This window comes from Alexandromys fortis, unplaced genomic scaffold (assembly GCF_014885135.2).
Source record: "Alexandromys fortis isolate MF-2015 unplaced genomic scaffold, M_Fortis_MF-2015_v1.1 scaffold_33, whole genome shotgun sequence".
NCBI lineage: Eukaryota > Metazoa > Chordata > Mammalia > Rodentia > Cricetidae > Alexandromys > Alexandromys fortis.
The window spans coordinates 1644427-1654370 of record NW_026067917.1 but is presented as its reverse complement, the minus strand read 5'-3'; the positions used below and the strand labels follow the sequence as shown (position 1 = coordinate 1654370).

General features: G+C 40.2%; 1 non-coding gene across 1 annotated transcript; it reads right to left on the bottom strand.

Moving 5' to 3' along the window:
- Positions 1-3876: 3876 nt before the first annotated feature.
- On the bottom strand, positions 3877-3984 carry LOC126500287 (U6 spliceosomal RNA). The gene has a single exon (XR_007591299.1). It is a non-coding gene; the product is annotated as a U6 spliceosomal RNA (small nuclear RNA).
- Positions 3985-9944: the final 5960 nt, after the last annotated feature.

Genomic DNA, 9944 nt, shown 5'->3' with positions numbered 1-9944 from the left:
GATATTAAGCAGAGTAAGACTGTTTTGGAAAGACAAACACAACATCTTTGCATGGTATCTGTGATTTCTAGATTCTTCTAATTCGTGGTCAATATATTTTATGCAGATGCATGAAATCATCTAAGAATATTTGGAAAGAAAGTAGATCCAAAACTGCCATAGTGTCACACAGTCTTATAGTCTATATTTTGTTACTTGAGTCATTGGTCTGGTTTCAGGGCTCTGGTTTTTTGCTACATCATCAACATTGGACCCTCACTGGGGCTCCTCTTGGATATCTTGTTGTTGTCCTGTGTCATGGAGATGCTGTAACTTTGGGTCTACAGGACCAGCCCCTTTTATGTGCTCCAGCAGATGGGGTAGATAATGGGATGGGACAACTCATAGCTCTGGTATCTGGGGTTGTCAGTCCTTCAGGCTTTCCATCCTCAATACCAGGGTGAACTCTCCAGTACTTCCCGGGCTAGTTCACCCTATATAGTGAGCAAAAAGGGCTGGGGCCGATTATCCTCCTTTCATGCCCTCAGGGTCAGCTTGCCCACACCTACACCATCAGAGCCAGCCCTACCGAGATGTAGAGGGCATTCTGCCTAGTTGGTGAGAGGTAGGGCCAGCTCTCACTCTAGCGACAACAAAGATGGCTCTTTCACCTACCATAGGCCTTGATGGGCATGAGGTGGTCTTCTCTCCCTTGCCCATACCACCATAGAGTAGAGGAGGGGTGGAGCTTGGTCTCTCACACTCATATTCTTGAGGCCAGCTTACCCACACCTCCATCAATGGAGTCAGCTCTCCTGTGTTTCCCAGGCAAGGTGCAAGGCTCACTCTCCCTAGCTCTGTCTCTCTCATTTGCTGCAAGTGTCATGGAGAGGGAGGGCATCTTTCCCTCTTCCTCCCCATCACATGGCAGTCAAAGGGTGTAGGGTGAGCTGTCCCACTCACAAAAACTCACAGCAGACTCACCTGTGTCCCGACCAGCAGGATTGGCATTACTATGGTGCCCAGGTGGGGTGCAGGGTCTGTTCTCTTGAATGCTATAGGCAATAAGGGGTGGTGGGCAAGGAGGGGCATCTCTCTCCCAACTACACTGCAGGACATGTGGGATTACCTTTCCCACACTCACAACTTCAGGATCTGCTCATCTGCACTATTACGAGCAGGGCCGGCTTTCTCAAGTACGTGTTGACTGTTGTCATTATGCAAGTCATATTTAGGAAATCATATGGTTGATGTCTCATGGGCACAACATCCTATTCACAGATAGAAGATACTATCTAGTAGCAGGTGCTCAGGTCCTCTGGCTCTTAAATCTTTTCTTTCCCCTTTCTGCAATCATTTCTGAGCTTCAGATATAGGGGTTGCATTATAAATATTCCAACTGGAGATGGGCACCCCATGGTCAATTCTCTGTATTTTGACCAGTAGTAGATCTTTGTAGTAGTCTCCACCTGCTACAAAACCCAAACCTTTCAGCATAAGATGAAACAATAATAACACCAAATCATTATTGAACCCATAACATCAACGTTTCTATTAGTCAAAAATTTCTGGGCAAAAGTTCCCAGAAATTGAGGGTAAGACCCTATGGCTGGAAGAAAAAAAAACACACTTTGGACACAAGACTTGAAGGAATGAAACTGGATCTGATCTGAAAGTCTCCTCACTGAGAACTAATTCTCATAGTAGCCAAACGAGCTATGAAAGCTGCTAAGAGAGAAGGGCAATCAGCAGTTCTATCCAGCTATGTAGCCTACAACGACTGTAAATCCACAACGACTGTAAATCCACAACGTCTGGTTTGGTAAGTGTCTTAGAGTTGCTATTTCTGTGACAAAACACTGTGACTAAAAATCCAATTGGGGAGGAAAGGGTTTATTTGGCTTACACTTCAGTATTGCTATTCATCATTGAAGAAAGTCAGGACAGGAATTCAAGCATGGCAGGATCCTGGAGGCAGGAGCTGATGTAGAGGCCATGGAGGGGTACTGCTTAGTGGTTTGCTAAATGGCTGCAGAAGGTTATGGATGCATGTACATATACATACACATACACACATATATAGGTGATGTGGGATGTCCTTCTGCATATGTGTTGCTTTTATTGGATAAGTATTAAAAATGTTTTGGCCAATGGCTTAGCAGGTTAAAGACAGGCAGGAAATCCTTACAGAGATTTATAGAGAGGGTAGGCAGAGTCAAGGAGAAGCTATGTAGCTGTTGAAGGAGAGCGATGCTGCTGGAACCTTACCAGTAGGTCACAGCCTCGTGGTAATAATAGATTAATAGAATGGGTTAATTTAAGATTTAAGAACTAGCTAGGAATATGCCTAAGCTATTAGTCAGTTAGTGTTGTAAGTGATATAGTTTCTGTGTGATTATTTGGGTATGGGTAGCTGGAAAACTAAAGTGTAGTCTCTGTTTACAAAACAGTACCCACCGTCTGGGGGCATGGATCCACATAAGACCTTAAAAAACTTAAGAAAATAAAAAATAAAGTATCTATCTATCTATCTATCTATCTATCTATCTATCTATCTATCTATGAAACAGTAATAATTAAAGAAAAGGTCATATCGGAGGGGGCATATAGGAAGAGTTTAAGGGTTTAAGAGGGGAAAGGAGGGGCAGAAGTAGTATAGATACAGTGTTTATGTATGAAATCCCCCAAAACAGTACTAAAATAAAAATCAATAAAAAGGAAGTGCATTTCTTTGGTCATGCTTGTGTTACAAACAGTATTCTTAAAAACATGCAATTATTTTCTTTTTATTACAATTTATATAGAATTTAATGCTTAACTGCTTCCAGATAGTTTTGTATACATAATTTTTGTCTTACAACTAAATTATAAGCAAGTTAAATATAAGAATCATAATTTACACGTCTTGTACTTTTTAGAGTGGTAAACACTACATTGGACAGATACCTGTAATGTGTAAGTATTTTGACTAATTTTAGCATATCTCTACCGTCTTCATAATTTCTAATAAATTTATTGAGGATTCTGGTTAGTTAATCTTTTTTTTTTTAGTTAATCTTTTATAATGGATTTATCACTGTACATTAAATGTCTTAAAATTGTTCCTCAATTTTACATTAGGCCTCTTGAGTTTTTAACCACTTAGTCTTAATGACTAACTCAGGCCACTCATAACAGTAATGGCCCATTCATTTACTTAATCTGTTTCAATAATTGGTACAGTTCATTGAACCCAATAGCTCAAATATTGTGCAAGTAAATGCATCTGCAGTAAGTATGACAGCCATTCAAGAAGTGGTTTGTCTGCGGCAATGCTGCCATCTCCAGGATAATGGCTAATGAGAAGCCTGCTGGTAGCCAGGGGAATATGGAGAGGTAAGGGTGAAACAGTGGAGCAATAATTTGAACACTTAAATTATCATGCACAGATCACGAAACCATTTCCCCTTGTAAAGGAATTTTGTTGAGTTCTGTCTGGCTCCTTAAAAAACGATGTTGGTCAGTTTTCAGGAGCAAGTTGGGAGCCAACTTCCGATGAAGGCTTCTAGATCTGGAACTCATTAGACTGAATTTATATAAGATGAAGGGGCTGTCGTCTCAAAGGTTTCACACTTAGGTAAGGCCAGAGGCAGGAGCAGAAACCACAACTCATCCCTAATTCCATATGCCAGCTTCAGCCACTGCCTTAAGGTGTGAAACTTTGGGGCTTTTCAGATCTTTTGGGTTCCTGACTCCTAGGCATAGAAGCTGTATTTATCATCAACCAGAAAATTTTCAATCAGTATCTTCGCATGATAATTAAAAGACTCTATTCTAGTTAAAGTTTAGGCTTTATGAGAATGACATGAAAATCCATATCCAGCTATAAAATGCTTTTTTCCCAGTGGACTGAAAAGTATGAGATATGAATGCCTTGCAAATTTGCATGTCATTCTTGAGCAAGCACTATGCTAATCTTTTTTTGTATCATTCCCTCTTTAATACATGTACTGCTGAAGCCAACACTGTGCCCTGATTTCTGAGAGGAAGAAGCAATTGATTATTCAAGAGTGCTGAATTGCTGGATAGTAAGATCAGTTAAGCTCTGGTGACTCTCCTTAACCTGGGCAGCAAATCAAAATATTAACAGCCAAAACTTAGGGGTGGAAATAGAAGAAATCATCCTATTAAAAAAAAAAGCAAGGGTTTCTTCTCTCCCTGGACTAAAATCTTAATTTACCCTCCCATCTTTAAATTGACTTTGGTTTTCAGAGCCAATCAGCTAAATCTAAGATCTGATCAATGATAAATAACAGCACAAAAAATTATCAAAACATGTGTCTTAGTTAGGGCTTCTATTGCTCTGAAGAGACACTATGAACAATGGCAACTCTTATAAAGAAAAAGTATTTAATTGCGGTGGCTTATGTTTTCAGAGGTTTAGTCATTGTCACCCTGGCAGGACATGGTGGCATACAGGCAGACATGGTGCTGTCTACATCTTGATTCAAAGGTGACAGGAGATAACTGAGGTACTGGGTATGACTTGAGCATATACGAGACCTCAAAGTCAGCCTCCACAGTGACAAACTTTTTCCAACAACATCTTATCTACTTCAACAAAGCTACACATTCCCTATGAACTTATAGGGGTAATTACATTCAAACTATCATACTTGCCAGGTTTCTGCATCTCTCCGTTTTTTTCCTGTTGACAGTTTTAGTTTCTAATATTTTATAAAGAGTTATATTTAAGATAGTGCAACTGAATGACAATGGAAACTGAATGTATGTAACATTAAAAGTGTATCCAAGAATTGCGACTATATACATACAAAATAGAATATAGACATTTGTCTAAGAACAGAAAACCTAAAAAAAGTGACATTTCAACATTATCATAAGGAAGTAGGCTAAGCTTACTTCGCGAGGGATTTTATTAGAATATAAAACATTTGAAGACATAATAAAACAGAAGAGTAAGTTTGTCATGTTTACAGTGTAAGTAAAATTCAAAATGCAAAGAAAGTATAATAGTAAATGCCAGAAAGTGGGACAAAACAAATGCTAAGAAAATATTCATAGAGATAACTCATCAAATGATCGAATTGTCAACATTTGAGACGGACATAAATTAAATGGGTTATAAGTATGCAGGAGTTTATTATGAGACAATTGTGAGATATTATAATCAGTAGGCTCTCTGGGAAGAGAGCCAGCACTTCAGTAGGTTTTACTGTAGTCCCCAGTGGCCTGTAATGTGTAACTCACAGAAAGAGAAGCACCGGTTGGTTTTAACGTTACCTTGTTACAAATTAGAATCACCTGGGTTGGGATCCTCACCAGCTGACCCCAGCTCTTCAGAACGGTCCTGACTGCCTTGACTGATGTGGGAAGATCCACCGAGCATGGGGAGCGCTTTCTGGTAACAGCCCAGATCTGAAGACCATGGCAGAGGGAAGAACACTCACTTTTTGCTTGCTTGGCCTTCCCTTTTGTCTGCTTAGCCTCTGCCTTTGCTGCCCAGTGCCTGCCCTGGCTCCTGGGATGATGGACTCTAACCTGTGAGACGGAATATTCCTTTGCCTCCCTAAGTGCTTCTGGTATGGTTTCTTTTTAATCACAGTAACAGAGATGTCAACGAGGAAAAGAAGTCAGGAATAAGTGGCCACCCATGACAAGACAATTGGCACTTTGGGCAGGACAATCCTTGTAAATTGCCGGGAGTTTATAACACTGTCAATTCTGGGATGATGGGAGCCATTTTATGGTTATGCCTTCAGTCAACCAAGCAAATCATTAGGCAATTCCTGAGTTCTTGGAAAGATGCTACATGCTGTAAGATAATACATCCTTGCTTTGATGACTTTGCAGTCCACGTGCCAAGACAAATTAAAAGTGCAACTCTGAAATGGACGAGTGGCTGGCATCAGTCTAATAATGCTTGTCCCGCACACACATTTCTGCTTGAGAGACTCCATGGACTGTCTTTCCCTTGACAAACTCAGTCATCTTTGACTCCATTTTAAAGGTTGTTCTTAGATGCCTTATCTATAACTATACTTGTTCTTCTGGATTCTTTGAATGATGGCAATATCTTTCTCTTATCTCAATAATGAGCTAAAGATAATGGATTTTTTTCTTTTGCTGTGTTGAGGATCAAATCCAAGACTTTGTATATACTGGACAAGTGCGCCATCTCTGACCTACACTTCTAGCTCCAAAGAAAATCTTCACTATGAGGTCGCCTTTTAATCTGTGTAAAGTCACAATTAGAGTGATTTCTTTTGAAACGTGTCCTTTAACATCACTTAGGAAACAAAATTTACTCTATACCCAATTAGTTAGAATGAGTGACCAGAACATCTATTTCAATGGCATGCTAAATCTTCCCACCCTAATTAAACATATTCTTTGCTTAGTGAGCATGTTAAAGAAGCTTCTCCTCTAATTAGTTCCTTACTAATCAATCATTTTCAGCCTGATTGTCTTCTCTGCAGGGAAGTCGGGAAGTAGGGCTTTTGCCCGTGTTTGCACTAAGGATTTGGTCTGCATGGCTGCTGCTTTTCTATTCTCACATGGCTGATCGCATTTTAAGAAGCGCAGAACTGTCTGTTTACTCTCCCTGAGAGATCACATCTTATGTAGAATTATGAAGGTCCCCTTCCTTCTTGGATAATTGGAAGATTTCATGGTATACCTTCAGTCAACCAAGCAAATCATCATGCAATTCCTGAGTTCTTGGAAAGATGCTACACGCTGTAAGATAATACATCCTTGCTTCGATGACTTTGCAGTCCATGTGCCAAGACAAATTAAAAGTGCAAGTCAATACAAATCAATAAAAGACTAAATTGGTGAATATTAAGTATGCAGTAGAAGGTCAGAGCAAGGAATAATCAGCATGGATTGGCAGATCCAGAAAAGGATTTCCTGAAAGGGATGGTCTGGTTGTATGTGTACTCTGAAATTTGTACACTGAAGTCTAACTTAATGTGATGGTGTTAAGAGGCAAGGTTTAGAAGATTGTTAGGCCATGAGGGCCTCAAGCAATCATGGATTGCGTTAGTATTCTTGTAAAAGAGGGTCTCTGTGGTGCTTTGAAAGAAAATGGCCCCCAAAGGGCATAACACTATTACAAGCTGTGGCCTTGTCACTGTAGGGGACAGACTTTGAGGTCTATTTTGCTCATGCTTCCCTCAGTGCATCAGTCAGTTGCTTTCCCAGTGCAAGACGTAGTACTCTCAGTTCCAGCACCACATCTGGCTGCACACCACCATGCTCCCCTTCCTGAGGATAATGGACTGAACCTCTGAAACTGTAAGTAAACCATCTCAATTAAAAATTAAAAAAACTTCTCCTGCAGGGAAGCATAGCTGGCAGGATATTTAGTGCAAGGGCCAGGTCAGATCTAGAGGACATCATGTCACAACACTCCCCCCATGCCTATTCCCTGGAAATCCCTGGTTGCATTATTCTGGGGACATAGCGTATATCTAGCTGAAATTCTCACAAGTAGTCAGTGGCAACGACTCACATGAGGAAGTGCATCTTGGGTGTATTGACCCACTAGTTTTTTCAAGTGTAGAGCAAGAAAATACTTTTATCCTGAGATAGAAAGTGGAACGCTGTAGTACAAATTCCCTCAGTTAATTAAATCTATTTCCAGAGCGGCGGCCCTTTTATTTGGATTATTCACATTATTGTGAAATGGGTTTATTAAATTTCTTTCACTCCTTACTATAAAGCAAGAAGCTTTTTATATAGTAAGCTGCAGATCATGTACTGGGTAATCCAACATACATTCAGAGACAGCATGCGGTGTTGTGAGGGAGTTTGGAGTTATAGGTCTCCTACCAACCTCTCCCTTATTTTGGCACAGGGGGAGAAGTTAGGCTGAAATAGGAATTGAGACTTCTTACTGTGTTTATATCAGCATGGAAATTTAGAAAGGTTAACTTTTCCTTAGTGAGAAATATTTGAGGATGGCTGCTGCCTACCCATCCCCACCACCTAAAAAACAGCTGCATTTGCTAGGTGATCCACCTCTCACTAAACTGGACACTCACTTTACGCTTGATCCCTGCCTGCAGTCCTTCTCATTCCCATCCTTGGTGACCCAGATAATATACTGAGCAGCCATATTAAAGAAACCAGTAACAATAAACCAGGCCATCCAAGTTTCTTTGTTAAGCATTTGTTTTAAATGAAACCAATTGCTCTTGTGGATGGAACTTAAAATTTGATCTCCCACTCCATACATTTCCTACTATAAAACTGACATCTTTATAAGAACTTAGTTTTTCATAAAGCAAAGAAAATCAGCCTACAAACCACAATCCCAGAGAACTTAGACAACAATGAGGACACTAAGAGAGACGTACATAGATCTAATCTACATGGGAAGTGGAAAGTTGAAAAAGACAAGATCTCCTGAGTAAATTGGGAGCATGGGGACCTTGGGGGAGGGTTGAAGGTGGTAGGGGAGAGGCAGGAAGGGGAGCAGAGAAAAATGTAGACCTCAATGAAAATCAATAAAAAACAAAGAACCTTAGTTTTTCTAGTTAGGCAAGCATAGGTTTGGTTGTCTTTGATATTGCACATGTGGGGCTGACCACTGTATTAACTCTCTCAAGATGGTTAATAGTATATTCATCAAGGAAGTGAGTAGATTACTAACAGTGTTAAGATTAATTTTAAGAGTAAATGAAACTAAAGGTGCATAGGTCAATACTTGAATCATTATCAGTAATTAATCTATGCTAGTTATCACTAGTTTAGTGAGAATTCCTGAATAGGTGTTATATTGAATAACTTATGTAGGTTCTTTGTGCCAGAATTTAATCATATGAGAAATGTATTTGTTGTTTGCTTTAAAAAAAGACAAACTATCTTAGGATGTGTTTTCTGTGTTTTAGTGTGTTGCCTTCATATATATATCTGCACCATGTGCATGCAGTACCTGAGAAGGCCAGAAGGGGATTTCAGTTTCTCTGGAACTGGCCTTAGAGATGGTTATTAAGATACCATCTGGGTGCAAGCAACATACCTGGGGCCTCTGCAAAAGCAGCAGTGCTTTAAAACATTGAACCATCTCTCCAGCCTCTTAAGACATCCCTTTAAGCAGCTCTGTATGGTATTATTCAGTGTTGGAAGAGGCAATCCAGAGAGATGGAGCTTCTGGCTTCAGATCTTGGTCTGACTCACTGGTTAATAGGGATTTGAATACAAGTTTTCCTATGTGAGATCCTGATTCTTTCATCCAAATATCACAGTACTTCTTCAATGACATAGTTAAACATATGACCTAGATAGTTCTTTCTATCACTAAAATGTTCCAGTCTAATGAAGCTGAACACACAGCTCAAAAATACAGATGGAAAGTAGCCAGAATAACAACAGTAGCAGAGGAGCCTGAGGATAGAGAGATGACTACGTGCAATGTTGGAGACTGTATAAGGAAACTGGCTAGACCAATGAGACGTACCTGTGATGGTCTCAGTTGCCCTTGTAGATGGGATTAAACCCCATGACCCAGCTGCCTCTGTGAATCTATCCCTCATACCACTACCACCACAGGTAAGATACACAAAAGAATACGTGTCAAAGCCCGCATTTTCCCCACCACACTTTTGATCAGGATATCTACTGTTTAAAGTAAGAGGACATGACACTCACCCCCGATGGTGAGAAGAAGTGGGGTTGTAAACCTGCATTTTAACAATGTTTTGGAGAGATATTCTTCATCCCTCTAAATAATTATTCTTTGGGAGCAGGTACAAGGAATCCAGGAATAAAATAAGGGTGCAGTCTACTGAGTTGGAATGCCTGCTTGAAATTTGGAGGCTAAAGTGTTTGCAAGCCAAATTGGAAACTAAATTGCATCCAATTTCCATTTCCCAGTGTTCTGGGAAAGCGTGGGCAGGAGCTGATGAAAGAAAGACTGCTTAAGCGGCCAGCCATTCGGGCTAGTCTCCTGACAGTCC